General features: G+C 37.4%; 1 long non-coding RNA gene across 1 annotated transcript; it reads left to right on the plus strand.

Annotated features, from left to right (window-relative positions):
• The first annotated feature begins 12,177 nt into the window (after positions 1-12,177).
• On the plus strand, positions 12,178-13,318 carry LOC142606616 (uncharacterized). The gene is made up of 3 exons (XR_012839131.1): positions 12,178-12,283; positions 12,703-12,796; positions 12,914-13,318. It is a non-coding gene; the product is annotated as an uncharacterized LOC142606616 (long non-coding RNA).
• Positions 13,319-15,463: the final 2,145 nt, after the last annotated feature.

Raw genomic sequence — 15,463 nt, forward strand, 5'->3', positions numbered from 1 at the left:
TTGGCTTTCAACCTATAAATCAAGACAACCATAAGCAACTTACTGGTCAGAGGATTCTCATCAACCGGCTTTTGGAGCAAGTTGCCGATCCATTGCCGCCTAATGCTGAAGAGGACCAGCTGCATAAGTATGTACAATGCTACATCCTAGCGCTATTGGGGGACACAATATTCATGGACAAATCCGGCGATAGGGTGCATCTAATGTGGGTGCAACAGTTGGAAGACCTTCGTAACCCACGAAGGTACAGTTGGGGAAGTGCTTGCCTTGCATGGTTATACCGAGAGCTATGCGGGGCAAGCGAAGACACTAGTCGGATTGGTGGGTGCTTACCGTTACTCCGGTATTGGGCATGGGCCAGTTCCCCTATTTGTGCCCCGCAGTTGAGCATGGTCCGCCAGTGGGTGCTTATGGTCCTCCAGTGCGTGGTCCATTGTCCTTGAAGTAAGTCTTTACCTCATGCACGTCATCTACATTATGCGATCATTCCCTAAGCTTATAATAATGTAACTTGCTTTTATTTATTTATTTTAAAGGCTTCTAGCAATTTTTTATGTCAACATTGTGTAAATTTCAAATAGAGGTTCAATATATATGATTACGTTAATATACTCCAATTTTGTGATTGTCATGTGGCTTGCATGTGCTTTGTTTTTTGGCGTAAATGCACTTTTAGTCCCTATATTTTGACCCGATTTTTATTTTGGTCCCTACATTTTATTTTTACCACTTTTAGTCCCCAAACCAATTAACGCGTGACATTTAAGTCCTTACCGTCACCCAACTAACAGAAAATGCTGACGTGGCTAATGGTACAGTAAAATAATAATTAAAAAATCTATTTTGGCATTAAAAAATTGCCACGTCAGCTTTTAAATTAATTTTAATTAAATAAAAAAAATTAAAAACAAAAAACTGTTTCTTTTTCAAAATTTTCAGATCTAAAACTGATTTTTTGTGTGTTTGAAACTCGTCACCTCTAGAAACTTTCTTTCAGATCTGTGTGTTTGAAATTTGCTTTTAGATCTGAAACTCGTCGCCTCTGGAAAGCTCGTCAAGGTGAAAAACTCGTTCAAGCTCGTTCCTGCCGCTCTGGTGAAGAAGTCCTCAACCGTTTCTGCTCCGGCGAAGCCTAAGTCCGTTGCAAATCCGAAGGCAACCAAAGTGGCTCCCAAGGCAAAGAAAGTTTCAACCAAGCCAAAGCCAAAGGCAAAAGCTGCAACGTCTGTGAAGCCTAAGGCGAAGTTCGTGATTGCGAAGCCAAAGCCAAAGCCAAAGATGAAGGTTGCAGCGAAGGCAAAACCAGTTGCGAAGCCAAAGGCGAAGGTGGCAAGGACTTGAACGAGAACAACTCTGTCGAAGAAGGCAGCGCCGGCAAAGAAAGCACCGAAGCCGAAGAGCGTGAAGTCTCCGGCGGCAAAGAAGAAAGCTCCGGCGAGCGTGAAGTTAGGGTCCGGTTTTGTCTCGGTGGAAGAGATTTTTGTGTTGTGTTGTGGTTTGTTTTGTTGCTAATGGGGTTTGGGACTTGAATCTTTGTTAGATGTTAGAAGTTAGAATGCTAACAACAAAGATTTCATCTTAGAAGCCGCGAGATTGAAGAGTTTAATTTTCATTGTGTTTTAGGTTTTGGGTTTTGCATATTATCGAAAATTTCAGAAAAGATTTTGTTTTTTAGGTCTTGGATTCCTGTGATTTTGTATAGATTGTTTTTCACATTTTTGTGTGGTTTTCGTTTTTGGGTATTGTTTAGAAAGTTGGGGTTCTTTGATCAAATTTTGATTGATTCGTACAGCTTTGAGTCCGATTCGCAAAGAATCATTGAATTCTGCTGGGGATTATCGAAGCGGGGAAGGATCCATTCTTGTATACCTTACTGTTGCAGGGTTTGTTGTTGTTGTTGGTCTGATCGGCGTGGGTTTGTTGTTGTTGGTTTGGGTGTGGTTCAGTCTGATCTATTTTGTTGTTGTTGATGTTCATGTTCTTGATTCTGGGTTTGATGTTCATGTTCTTGATTCTGGGTTTGATGTTCATGTTCTTGATTCTGGGATTGTTCATGTTCAATTTTTTGTTTTTTATTTTTTTATTTAATTAAAATTAATTTAAAAGCTGACGTGACAATTTTTTAATGCCAAAATAGATTTTTTAATTATTATTTTACTGTACCGTTAGCCACGTCAGCATTTTCTGTTAGTTGGGTAACGGTAAGGACTTAAATGTCACGCGTTAATTGATTTAGGGACTAAAAGTAGTAAAAATAAAATGTAGGGACCAAAATAAAAATCGGGTCAAAATATAGGGACTAAAAGTGCATTTACGCCTTGTTTTTTATAATCGAGTTTCTTATTCTATTGTTATTATTAATTAAGTAAATATCTATAAGATGATCTTAGTAGTTATAACATTGGAATTATCTCTGTACGAAATAATCGAGATATTGATCTATTGCAACTGATTGTAGGTGGTTGTGGGTCCCAAACAAGAAAAATAGGCCAGCCCACATCTTCAGGGACAGATATCGCGAGCAAATAGCTTCAATGTTGCCAGACCAGGTGTGAAAATGCATTGTTTTACATGTTTAGGAACAAGATATTGGATTGAGGGGATTTGAAATATAAACATTGCTACCTAACGTATTGTGTACTTGTTTTTTGGTTGTTGTAGGTGGTGTGGCAGCCATATGAAGCTGAGTTAGAGGACCTTCCGCCATGGTGCGTTGCAGGGAGGGCCGTGTGGACGGCAACGGTGCCGCTTGTATGTTTCCACCTAGTAGAAAAACATACACCGGATCGTGTCGTTCGTCAATTTGGGATGATCCAAGAAATTCCTCGCAATGTTGACACCGACACTGTGCTTCATGGCATTGATTTGAGGGGGAAAGTCGGTGTTGATTGGACGCGAAAGCATGCTGTGCATATCGATGAGTGGGGTAATCGCCTTCAACGACGTTGTGAAGCAGTGCTTGGTGATATGCCTCCACAGCACGAGTACCATGACTGGTTCAAAAGGATAACTCGAAGGTTCATAGATAGGCTCGGTGCTATAGTGACTCTTCTGGTAACTTCTCAATGTCTTCTACATCTTACCATATTGAAATAGCATGAAACCACCGTTTAGATAACGGTATACTATCACATTTTTTGCTTAGCACTTGGTCTCTCTATAATTTGCAATTATTACTAGCACAACCAATTCTAAACCAACATTTATTTTATTATCGATTGGCATTGTTGATTTGGTGTTGCATTACTAATATGTGTGGTTTTTCCATGTGCAGATTGAGGGATACGTCCGTTTGTTGAGGCATCACCCAGTGGGCACAGAGGACCACAAGGACATTGCGAGGTCCTAACGGCAGTGCATGCAATTGAACGTGTACAACCTCCTATTCCTGAGGCCCCGAATGAGGAGGCACCTACTCCAACGGGCCCAAGCACGAGCACAACCCCGGCCGGATGTCGCCCTCGTCCGCCTGTTGCTAGCCCTCGGGTTGTCCCTACCCCCGATCCTTCTCCATGCATCCCACATCCATCCCCTAGCCCAACCATCCCTTCATCCACCCCCCAACCAACCCCGACCCCCCCCAAACCATCACCCACCCCACAACCATCTCCTCGCCCCACCATACTGACGCCCACCCCACATCCTTGTCCTGGGTCTGACATTCGTCCACCTACTCCACGGTCATTTCCTCAGCTGTTACCCATTCCATCCTTTGACCTGGGTATTGATCCAACTCCACCTGACATGCAGCAGGAGCCACCCTCCCACAGTACATCTTCTGCCCCATCTTCAGCCATCGACCTACCCCATGTTCAGGCTGAGCAGACTGTTGGGTTACCTACAGTGGCAAAAGGTCGGTCGAAACGCATATCAAAGGCACCTCCTTGTGGGACAGGGGGGCACAAACATGGACACAATGCTGGGCCCGAGGCATCTGACGAAGGACATGCAAGACCTCCTCCTTATTATACTAGACGGCATAAGATTCAAAAAAGGTAACTCAAAGCTAAATGTGAAACAACACACTTTATAACTAGTGGTATTCCTCTTTTCACATTTCAATCTACTATTGATTACTTCATGATATTATTATGGAGGTTAATATGGTTTTAACGTACATTTTCCGACGTTGGTGATGGGAACGAGTGGTTGAAGGGGGCCAAAATGACAGTGATGCGGGTGTAGAAGACGGTAAGCAACTACTCTGACTTTGGCGGTTAAAGGCCACAATTCACTCTCGATTGTTGGAATAAAAACGTAAAATTTCATTCTTCTCTCTTTTCTTTTTGTTCTTCGCCAATAAATTTTTGTTTAATATGTGTTTCTTTGAATTATTGTTTTGTAGTTTCATTTGTCTTACAAACTTGTGGGGTTGTTGGCGCCACTTGTACTCTGCTTGGTATCTTATTTCCCATGGAAACAGCAAAATCAGAAGAGGATAAGCCCACAAAAGATTTTGTCAAGACGGTCGAAAGTTTTGGTGGACTCAGGTTCTGCATTTGCCTGCATTGGAGAAAGCCCTGCCAGAGGAACTAGTGAAATCTTTGAAGGAGCAGGGATTGTTGAAGAAGGGATCAATCCGGGTAGATATGGAAGAATTTGGATCTAGAAGAAATAGATTTTGAAAGGCTAAGCGAGAGAATTTCTTGTGTTGGAAGATCAGATTAGTACAATGAAAGATATTATGGGGAAGACTGGAAGAGAGCATTGGATGTGGAGGGATCAATCATCTGGGTAGATATGGAAGAGTTTGGATCTAGAAGAAATAGATGAAGGGCTAAAGCGAGAAAATCTCTTTGATGTTGAAAGAGCGGATTATAGCAATGAAAGATTTGAAGGAGTAGAGAGCATTGCGGCGCTACATCCGGAACGGCTAGAGAAAGATCCGGAAGAAATAGCTCGGAAAGAGCTACAGAAGAAATACTCTCGCATGTTTGCAGAAATCCGAGAGAAGATAGAGACAAGTGCCTGCTAGTGCTTGGTAGATGTTTACCTGCTATATGATGTTTCTTTTCGATACTTTATGCTTTTATGTTCTCTCTGCCTACATAAAACTGCATATTACCATTTCCTATAATATCCGGTAGCCCTTACATCACTTTTTCTTATGGATCTCATTAAGTTACCTCTTTTCATCAACTTTTGTTTGTGGAAAATTCGATGGTTGCATCTGAACTCTATATTTGGATCCAATATCATCTAGATGCTTTAACGTCTTCTCAACTTTTTAACTCCTAATTTGACTTAACTCATTGTTTTAACCTGTGGAAGAGACAATTCATATGAAAATTGAGTCATGTGCTGTTGAAAATATGTTAGATTCTTTGTATTCTTAACGTGCTAGTAATTTTTAAAGTACTAAAGTAATGCAGGCTAATTTATAAATTTCATTATGGGAAAGGCGAGTCACCTCACCTTTAGCATTTCGATCTTTTACGTTTATCCATTTACATTATCTCATCCTACTTGCTAAATCCTATTGATGAATTTAGAAATTTTCTGTTTTAGCCGAACATACGTGCAAAAGCAAAACCGGATAAATGTATACAATACGCTTGGAAAAAAAAAAAAAACCCTTATAGTTTAGTTCATGAGTGAGAGTTTAGTGCCGTAAGTTTAAATTGATGGCTTTTAGTCCACGAAATAACTTGGTCAAACTAAAAACTAACATGTTATGGCTTCATTATGGCTAAATTACATCGGTTTAACTTAGGTAGGGACTAAATCGATCGCTTTAAGTCTTGGAAATAATTTTAATTTCTCTTATATCAATAGTCACACCCATATCACTAGTACTCCCTTCGATATATCTTGCTTGCTTTTCCTTTTTCTTTTTGGCTCTTGTTGGTCCACTAACGTTGAAGTTGAATTACCATCTTTGTTTTTGTTGGTAGTGGTGTTCTTGTTATTGCTAGTGCTCTTATTATTAGTGTTGTGTTTTCTCCCATGGGATTTATCTATCTATGTGATTGTCTAATTTTTTTGCTTGAACTGATTTTGTCAAGGTCTTTGTTTTGAGTATTCGGGTAGATATTGTGTACTAATGTTATTTCCTTGTTCCTTTTATAGCATGATGTTTCCGAGATAAAGAGCTTGATTTACCGATCTTGTTGTGTAGGACTTGTTCTTGTAGCAAACAATGTTTCTCTGCTCAACAAAGAGGCAAATGCACCTATCTATAGTCACGAAGACTTAAAAAATATTAAAAAAATAGCTGAGAGAGATGATACATTTGACCTACTCGGGAATTCAACGGCACCTTCTATATATGGGCATTCATGGATAAAGAAAGCTTGTAATTTTATTGATGCTTAGTGGAGTGGAAAAGAACTTAAAGAATGGAACCCACTTGCGAGGGTGAGTTGTACCTTCTTCTCTAATATTCTATCGGCATTATATGCATCTTTTTTATTGTACCCTTTCTCTTATGCAATTCTCTTATTTCACGTATACGGGACCATTCCTTGAGGCCCTAGCATAAGAATTGAACGTTGAATGTTAATAAACTGATTAATTGTTTCTTTCGGCGACATTAATATGATGATGGTTGGTGATCCTACATTTGCCAAGTCTCAACTTCTAAGAGCCATTATGAATATTGCTCCCTTGGCCATATCAACTACAGGTCGGGGTTCTTCGGTGTTGGTTTGACTGCTGCGGTTACTTGAGATCAAGAAACAGGTAAAGCATCTCCATGTGCTCTAGCATTTTGCATTATGTGGCATTTTTCTTCTTCAAGGAAATGGTAATTGACCGGTGGCTGTTGATCGGGAGAAAGAAGGCTAGAAGCCGGTGCGATGGTTCTTGGCGATCGAGGTGTTGTACGTATTGATGAATTTGACAAGATGAATGATCAAGATCGTGTTGCCATACATGAAGTTATGGAGCGGCAGATCGTAACTATTGCCAAAGCCGGTATTCATGCGTCACCCAATGCTCGATGCGGTGTGGTGGCCTGCCGCAAATCCCATATATGGAACTGTAAGTGGTACATATGGTAGTTATTCAAGTGCACCTTCTTGCAAATGCTAGGTGATTGGTGCTTTAATTGCTTAGCTTGATTTCATGCCGTTTGCGGTTGTGCGGTATGATCGTTCATTGACTCCGACGAAGAATATTGGACTCCCGATTCTCTGCTTTCTCGTTTTGATTTACTATTTATAGTATTGGATCAAATGGATCCCGATATTGATCGTCAAATCTACGAGCATGTTTTGCGCATGCACGGTACCGTTCTGCAGTTGGAGGTGTGTTAACACTAATCTCATGCTCGGAATACTAGTGGTCTCTATGATGAGCTTGATTAAAGAGTTAAATTGTAGGTGAGGCGACACTTGATGGGAGCTCAAGATATGGAAGAGAAGACGAATACGATGCCGACTCGTCTTTGTCAAGTATAACCGAATGCTACATGGAAAGAAAGTAGAAAGGGGACGGAAGCGTGATACCCTTACCATCAAGTTTCTTAAGAAATTTATTCATTATGCAAAGCATAGGATTCGGCTGATCCGACCGATGAGGTCATTATAATTATTAGTTTTTTATTCCCGCCTTAATGTAATGAGGCTATAGCCGAACTAATACTAGTACTTTTTTGTGCAGGCATACGAACAGATTGCAACGGCATATGCGAGCTTAGAAATACCAGTTCAAATGCAAAGGTTAGTGCATTGTAATCCATTGACAAACATCCAGAAATTAACTATCTGGGTTTTCTAATCCACGAAAAACATATTATACAATTAATGATAGTTTTTCTCTTTACCAATTCGTGTGTAGACTGGGGGAACACTTCTAATCACCGCTAGAACCTTAGAAACCATAATACGTCTCTCTACCGCTCATGCCAAATTGAAGTTGAGCGTAAAGGTACTTGGATCCATCTCTCTTTTGATGTCTTTTGTAATTAAATGAGAATATAATGAGATTTGTGTTCATTATACTCCTTAAGATTTTGGAATGAATCTAAGTTCAATATTCATGTTCGAGGTCTTATTTGTATTGACCTTTAACCGAGGAATTCCATTGTTTTTCTGCTTGCTCATCACAAATTGATCTCTCTTGGCGAGGTTTCAAAGTCGATGTTGATGCTACCCCGAAGGTTTTATATTTTGCAATATATCATAAGGAATTGACTGAAATGGAGGAGCGTGAGCATGAAAGGGAGAAAGAATTGGAGAGAAAACGTAGAGCCGACCATCCTGGTGGAAATGATAGAGACCATCGTCCTGGAAAAAAGATAGACGCGAAAGTGGAACTTCGGATGTAGAAGGGTGAGCCATAGGCTGTATTTTCTACATGAATTTTGAATGTACTTGTTGCTTAGAAGCATTGGTATCTATTCAAGGAAAATCTGTCATTTGGCTTCATTGAAATTTGTGCATGCTTTTATATATATACTTCTATATATAAATAATCACACTTTGTGTAGTTTTTGGTGTATACTTTCATTTGAATATGCAAGCTCGAACTAATTTGTTTTATTTTGTCTTTTCAATTATTCTTTTGCCTTTTTAACTATGGGCAAGTTCTTTATTCCCTATGTGTGTATACGAAACTTCGGGCAACCATGGTATTTGGATGTGAATCCTTTCTTGTGTAGATGAATTTCAGCCATTCCTTGCATCGCCTAGTTGAGTTAAATAGGTTTTCCTATAGACTGGTTACATAGTGACCATCATTTTGATCTCACATTGATTTGGGTGTAATGTAGTATGTTCAACAAGCTAGTCACACTAAATTGAGTTTTTAATGATTTTAAACTTTTATGAGCCAACAAGGTTTTCAAAAGAAGCCTATCTTTATTTTTGGATAAATATTTTAATGCTTTCTTCAGTTTCCTTTATTGCAGCAATGGTAGTTTGACCAATTTACGTAATCAGTAGTTGACAAAATCAGTATTTTGTTGACAAGTACCCTAAGTACAGAAAAATGCATGGAAATGTTTCAAAGCATGTGACATTGGTCACAGAAATGAGCAAGATGGCTGAAGAGAGAAAACTCATGTTAGTTTCGAAACGAGCGGGGAGTTGGCTTGTAATGGTGGTCAAGTGGCAGCATTTGAGGTAGTGTAATCAATTGTATGGTGTCTTGTTTTTCTCTAAATATTGTTTATGTTACTTCATATATGTCCATGGGCCTACTTAGATATACATTTTTCTAGATAATTTATAATAGAGATTATTATAAGATACATAAGTATGGATTTTGATATAATTTTTAGACAGCTATATGGTCATGAATCAAGCCGAAGGAGTAGATTGTCCTAGTACAGGAGGTTGAAGAAAAGGATGTTGTCTTGGATGATTTTGTTGTATGCACACATGCATTAGATACACTCATCAGTATGAGACAGATTAAGATGGATTATGTTATTTACCCAATGCTCAAATATGGTTGGGAAATGAATTTACAAATTTTAATTTGTTAAAATATATTTTAAAAAAAATGATACCAATAACAAAATTTCTTGAAATATATGAAAAAATGATGACCTGGTGAAAGTAGTTTTACGCATTGGAACTAATAATAAACTTGAGTGGCTCCACCGACAGCAACTGCATTAGTAGCTCTGTTTGTTACTATGTAAAGCATTTTCCTAGTGAAAATGTTTTTTACACAATATTTTCAAGGAAAATAAATTGTTATATATATATATATATATTTTTTTTTTTTTTTTTTTTGGGATCCTAAATTTTTTTTTCTACTATTTGGTTGCACAAAATCTCTATGTTAAAACCAACAAAAAGTTAGTAGGTGGTGGTGGGAGGAGCTTCTGTTTTTTTTTTTTTTTTTGTGGAAGGGGGTGGCAGTGGTGCAGTGAGGAGAAGTGGGACAGGGAAGTTAGGAAGGTGGTGTGGGTTTTTTTTTTTTTTTTTTTTTTTTTCTAGTGTTAAGGGTATTTTTCTAATTATGTTAAAAAAAAAAAACTACATAATTTTTAGTTATCAGTCAGTGTTGCTGGCATAGGGTTTTAATTTATTTATAGGTAAGTCTTACTCAGTTTATGGACTTTGATGTGTGGCCTTTGGTCCAATTCGTTCAGGAGTTTGTTTGTTAGTCAAAGTAGGAATTCTAGTACTATTGGGCAAAGCTAAGATCTAGAGTCTATAGAAGTGTCATTGCACTTAAAGAAAGATGGAGTTGCTGAATGGAAAAATTGAGTGTATTGAGTATTGAGGGCACTTTGGCCTTAATGTTCAATTCTCACTTTCAATTCCCTCTTTCTTTTCTCTTTAACTTTTTTTTTTTGATAAGTACCAAGTTTAATTGAAAATGAGAAATACCTTCTGTTCACTTTCAATTTCCTCTTTCTTCTCACAAAAAGAAAGACATCCTCCTAGGAACTCTGACACTCTAAATACTCTTCGAAGGAAAGGAATGAGCTGTAATGCCACAAATAACCCGGTAATGGGACCGAACGTCAAAAGTACCTCTCCCATTCAAGCTCCTGCTAACATTTATAGGAAAGGAATGAGCAGTAATGCCACGGATAACCAGGTAGTAGGACTGCTCATCAAAAGTACCACTCCCATTCAAGTGCCATCAAAAGTACCGCGCATCTGTTACCATCCGCATTACTGTCCACGTTACTATTCAGGTGCACTGTTCACAACTTGTAGGTAGATTTGATCTTAGTATCTTCCCATCTCTTACGCAAACCTAAATGAAATCCTTTCTCATCCTTTCCCTAGTTATTAATTGACCCTAAATCCAAAATCCTCCTAACTCTAATCCTCCCACAAGCAAGGAAGAACCTTCAAAGCACAAAGCTATGCAACAAGGACATTGTAATTTAGGTTTTTTGCTAAAAAATTGGGCATTGGCTATAGTTTGTTGGACACATGTTGGTTGAGATAGTCATGTGGGACAACTTTTATTCATGTTTAATTATTTATTTATTTTTTATAGGGATTTTGATGGTAACTTATGATTAAATACAACATGGCAATGGTTTATTATGAAGTTCTTTTGTATATATTCGAAAAAATCGTTATTTCCTACGGCCCGATTTACAATGACGTCTAGGATTGTAGGGGTTGGCAGAAATCCTCAATAGGGTAGTCGAAGTTAGCTTCATGATTGAATTAGCAAAGTTTAAATTTTTATTGGGATGTACATGCCTTTCACATGTTTGAATTATAAGTAGATATGGGGGGTTTGTTTGTGGGTAAATGCATGCGAGGTAAAGTCAGAAAATCAGCTGTGATTTTGGAGGGAGTTACAGTACCAAGAAACTGAGTGCTTTAGTGGTTCTTTTGGTATCCTCACATTACCATCTGATTGTGAAATATGCATTGAACTGTTAATTAAACAAGAGGTTACGATAGATAAAAAAAATGTACGTTTTCAACCGATTGCCTTTACGCCCAATTTTACCTAACTAATATGACCAATGGAACATGATTAATTGTCTTGTTTAGTGGTTCATGTTAGATTTAAAAATGTACGCACTCTTCATTTCTGTAGGACAATAGCACATACAGATTTGAAGCCTGAATTGGCCCTCCATCCCTAATAAACATTGAAAATAGGCAGCTTGCAGGTTTTGCACTCTTTCAAGATGCCTCAAGACAGTTAACCGCAAAATCAGCTCCATATATTGAAAGTGGTTGAAGTCTCCAACGACTATGTGTCCATAAACCGACATCATAACCCACACCGCCGGATAAAATCAATCATTGGGTAGAAATGTTGCGATTTCGTCATTTTATGGAGGTTCATATGGCGGCCGGTTTTCAAGTTACGGTTCAAGAAGGCAAGATTCTCTTTAGCTTTAATGATTCTTTCCTAACGAGATTCTTCTTGCTTCCTCAAGTCTTCCATTTCTTTATATTTTTCCCTCGTACTTGCACCCCCTATAGACACATTCAATCAAGGTAAATTATTCATTTCCAAATGAAGCTAAATTTCTACTGCAATAGATTTTCCTGAGGATTCTACGTACAATTTAGTGGTTTTTTGTTGTCTCTCCCAGTGGATGCTCCAAATGTAATGGTGCAATTGGTTACATTGGCTCCATTGGAAATGAGAAGTTTGGAGAGGAGATGACAAAAAATTAAAAATCAGCCAGTGTTAATGTGAGTTTCTCTTCGTCTTAGACTTGCACTGAACGTTGGTTATGTCTTCACCTTCTTATTGGAGTTAAGACAATTATGAAAATTGTAATCAGGTACATTCTACCCAAGGATGAATCTACATCAACTGGAACCTGTGCTGTTTATGTGGTTGGTGGTCAGAGGTCAGTGATATGTCATGTCTGCACGTAAACTCAGAATGCAAGGTCAGTTCCATAGGGATTGCTTTGATTGCTTAGTTTCATGATGATTTATATGTTCAATCCAGTCAGCAGTGTTGGTAGGTTGCGTTTGTTGGACAGATAATTTTGCTGCTTTCACTTGCATTTTGTCAGAAAATATTTTGTAATTATAAGTAGATCACGCAAATAGGCAATACCCTACATGATTGGCCCATGTCCTACTCTAACAGTTTCCAACTCATGGCTCCCATTATTACTACTAAGAACACTTGAAAATCGAGAACCCCCTTCATTATAGTCCCATCTTATGTTCTCTATAGTAGCTTATGCTTATCAGGTACACAACTAAAGGTTTAGCTTGATTGTTATGAGAAATATATTTGTCTATTGTGACTCTGGTGTTAGATGTTGGAACATTTACAGTGTTCAATTCTAATCTGCAGGAAATTGGAGTTAATGTCACAATATTTTTTTTATTAAGCTTGCGTTTGCCTGATGTTACCTTCACTGGCGAAATTAAGGACAATGCATGTTAACGTAAGTTTTCTATCTTATTACTTTTGAAGAGTTAATTACTAAATTTTGTGAAGAAAGAATCTCCTGTGGTGCCTTGTAGCTGTACGTTTCTTGTCACACGATTGTATTTATTCTCAGGTTTGGAGGTTCATTTACATTTTCTATAGGGTGTGCAAGTACAAGGGAAAAATATAACGAAATGGAAGACCTAAGGAGCAAGAAGAATCTTGTCAAGAAAGAATCATTAAGCTAAAGAGAATCTCGCTGCTGCTGAACCAGAACTTCAAAACCGGCCACCATATGAACCTCCATAAAATGACGAAATCAGCAACATTTCTACCCAATGATTGATTTTATATGGCGGCGTGGGTTATGATGTGAGTTTATGGACACATAGTCGTTGGAGACTTCAACCACTTTCAATATATGGAGCTGATTTTGCGGTTAACTGTCTTGAGGCATCTTCAAAGAGATATGACAGTTTTTTTTGCTATCATAAAATGTATTGGTGTACCTATAAAATAAACTGTGATCTTGTTGTTGTATTGCTGCAAGAGTCCCCAGTGGACCAGATTGTATGTATAGGTATTCTATTTGCAACTGTAAAGTCTAGAAACTAAAGTAATGGTTATTATGTTAATGGTCAGATATTTAGATTTTATGTCGTAACTTCTTCAGTTGCATCAACTTCAATCCAATTCAATCAGCTTCACGTAGGCCACCTAATCCAATGCATGATTTTTATTATATAAAAAACTCCACTTCTCAGTCTTGATAAGCCATGTATAAGAGGAAAAATTTTATATCTTCTATCTCTGCAATACTATTTAATTCCAGAAGTTTGAAATTTCATAGCTGTAGTTTAGATGTGTTTCATAGTTTTGTTATTTATCTGGAATTAGTTATCAAATTTAGAAACTAAACTATTTAATTTATGTCTTTGAAACACGTAATTGTGCGAAGTTTGAAATTAAACACCCTCTATTTTAGATTAATTTCATAGTTTTGTTATTTATCTGAAATTAATTATCAAATGTATAAATCGAGCCTTTGAAATTCGATTGCTTTAATGTGAAAATCAAGTTTCAAATTGTCGATTTTTAAATATATCCTTTCTTTCATAGTAAAAAATAATCGAGCTTTGAAAGGCTCGATTTTATTACGTGACTTTTTAAAAATATATCAAAAAGATAAATGAAAATCACGTGTCCAATTTCTACAGTACGTTTTTTCAAATTCGGTTTGGCATAAATGGAAAAAGATAAAATATAAATCTAGTTTGAGAGCCCCGATGTACATATAAAATCGAGTTTAAAAGCCTCGACTTAGAGTGAAAATGTTCTCCCTATTCGATTCGAGTTTAAAACCCTCGATTTTAGTTTAGTGGTTTTTTTAAAAAAAAAATATAGGAAATGCCGCCTTAAAAATCAAGTTTAAAAGCCTCGATTTACATTGAAAATCGAGTTTAAAAGCCTCGATTTACCAAAAGAAATCGAGTTTCAAAGACTCGATTTCTACTGGGATTTTGTTTTTTTTTTTTTTGTTGGTTGCAGCTACAGCAGCGGTAAACAAGATTTAGGTTTCCATTGAAAATCGAGTTTGAAAGCCTCGATTTAAATTGAAAATCGTTTTTCAAAGCCTCGATTTTCACTGTAGGTTCTTTTAAAAATATGAATCTGAATGTCTTGCCACCCACGAATTAAAATGTCTCTCTTCTCCAACATGCGCATTTGGAAATCATTCCCCTATTGACCCCATCATCATCTCCGAGAGAGAGAGAAAGAGATAGAGAGGTACTTTTTTAGCAGCTTCCAAATTTCAATTAATTACTTTTATGTTTTGTCTGTTGTCTTCCAATTTCCAATCTTTGTTTTCTTTCTTCACCATTCAAAGTGTCCCAGACACGCACTCTCTCTAATGGTGAAAGTCCATTGATTACATCATGCAAATACAGTTCTTTCTCCCTCAGTCAAACTCATAACTATCTTTCTAGTTAATTTCGGCCATCTTCTAGTAAATAATGTTTTCATTTTTTTTTAATTAATTGTCAAGTTTCTTTGAGTTTAACAAAGTTCCCAAACTTTTTTTTTTTTTGTTTTTCATTAAATGATGGACCAGAAACATTACTATCATAGAGATGAAATCATAATTTACGCAAATTTTGCTAGAAGAAAAAGAGGCTCAATCATACCAACATGAATTTTCTTTCATTTTTTGTGCCTTCGAAAGGAGACACATTGATTCATACGAGACCACACTCCTAGTTTTTTAGTAAGGCAATCAAAGCTGTTAATAAGCGCAATTGTGATGTTCAAACATGCATTCTAGGCCAAATAAATATAGGAATGAAAAGTTGTATTATTAATTTAAAAAGTCAGCTAGCTTTTCCTTTCTAAGAACAAAAATAGCATCATCAAAAGGGAATTTCATATAGAAGGAAGAAAAAGTTGGAAAAGGATAAAAGTGAACCTTTGCTTCCGTCTCAAGAGTCCACAAAGGATTTACTAGAACTGCATGCTCCTTTCTCATTCTAGCACATTTCCCAACTAGCTAGGCCAACTCTTATTACATTCTTTTTATTGGTCTGATTTGGTCTGATTTGGTCTGATTTGGTCTAATTTGGTCTCATTCGGTCTGATTTGGTCTGATTTGGTGTGATTTGGTCTAATTTGGTCCATTCAGTCCACT

The sequence above is a fragment of the Castanea sativa genome, chromosome 8 (genome assembly GCF_040712315.1).
Source record: "Castanea sativa cultivar Marrone di Chiusa Pesio chromosome 8, ASM4071231v1".
Lineage (NCBI taxonomy): Eukaryota > Viridiplantae > Streptophyta > Magnoliopsida > Fagales > Fagaceae > Castanea > Castanea sativa.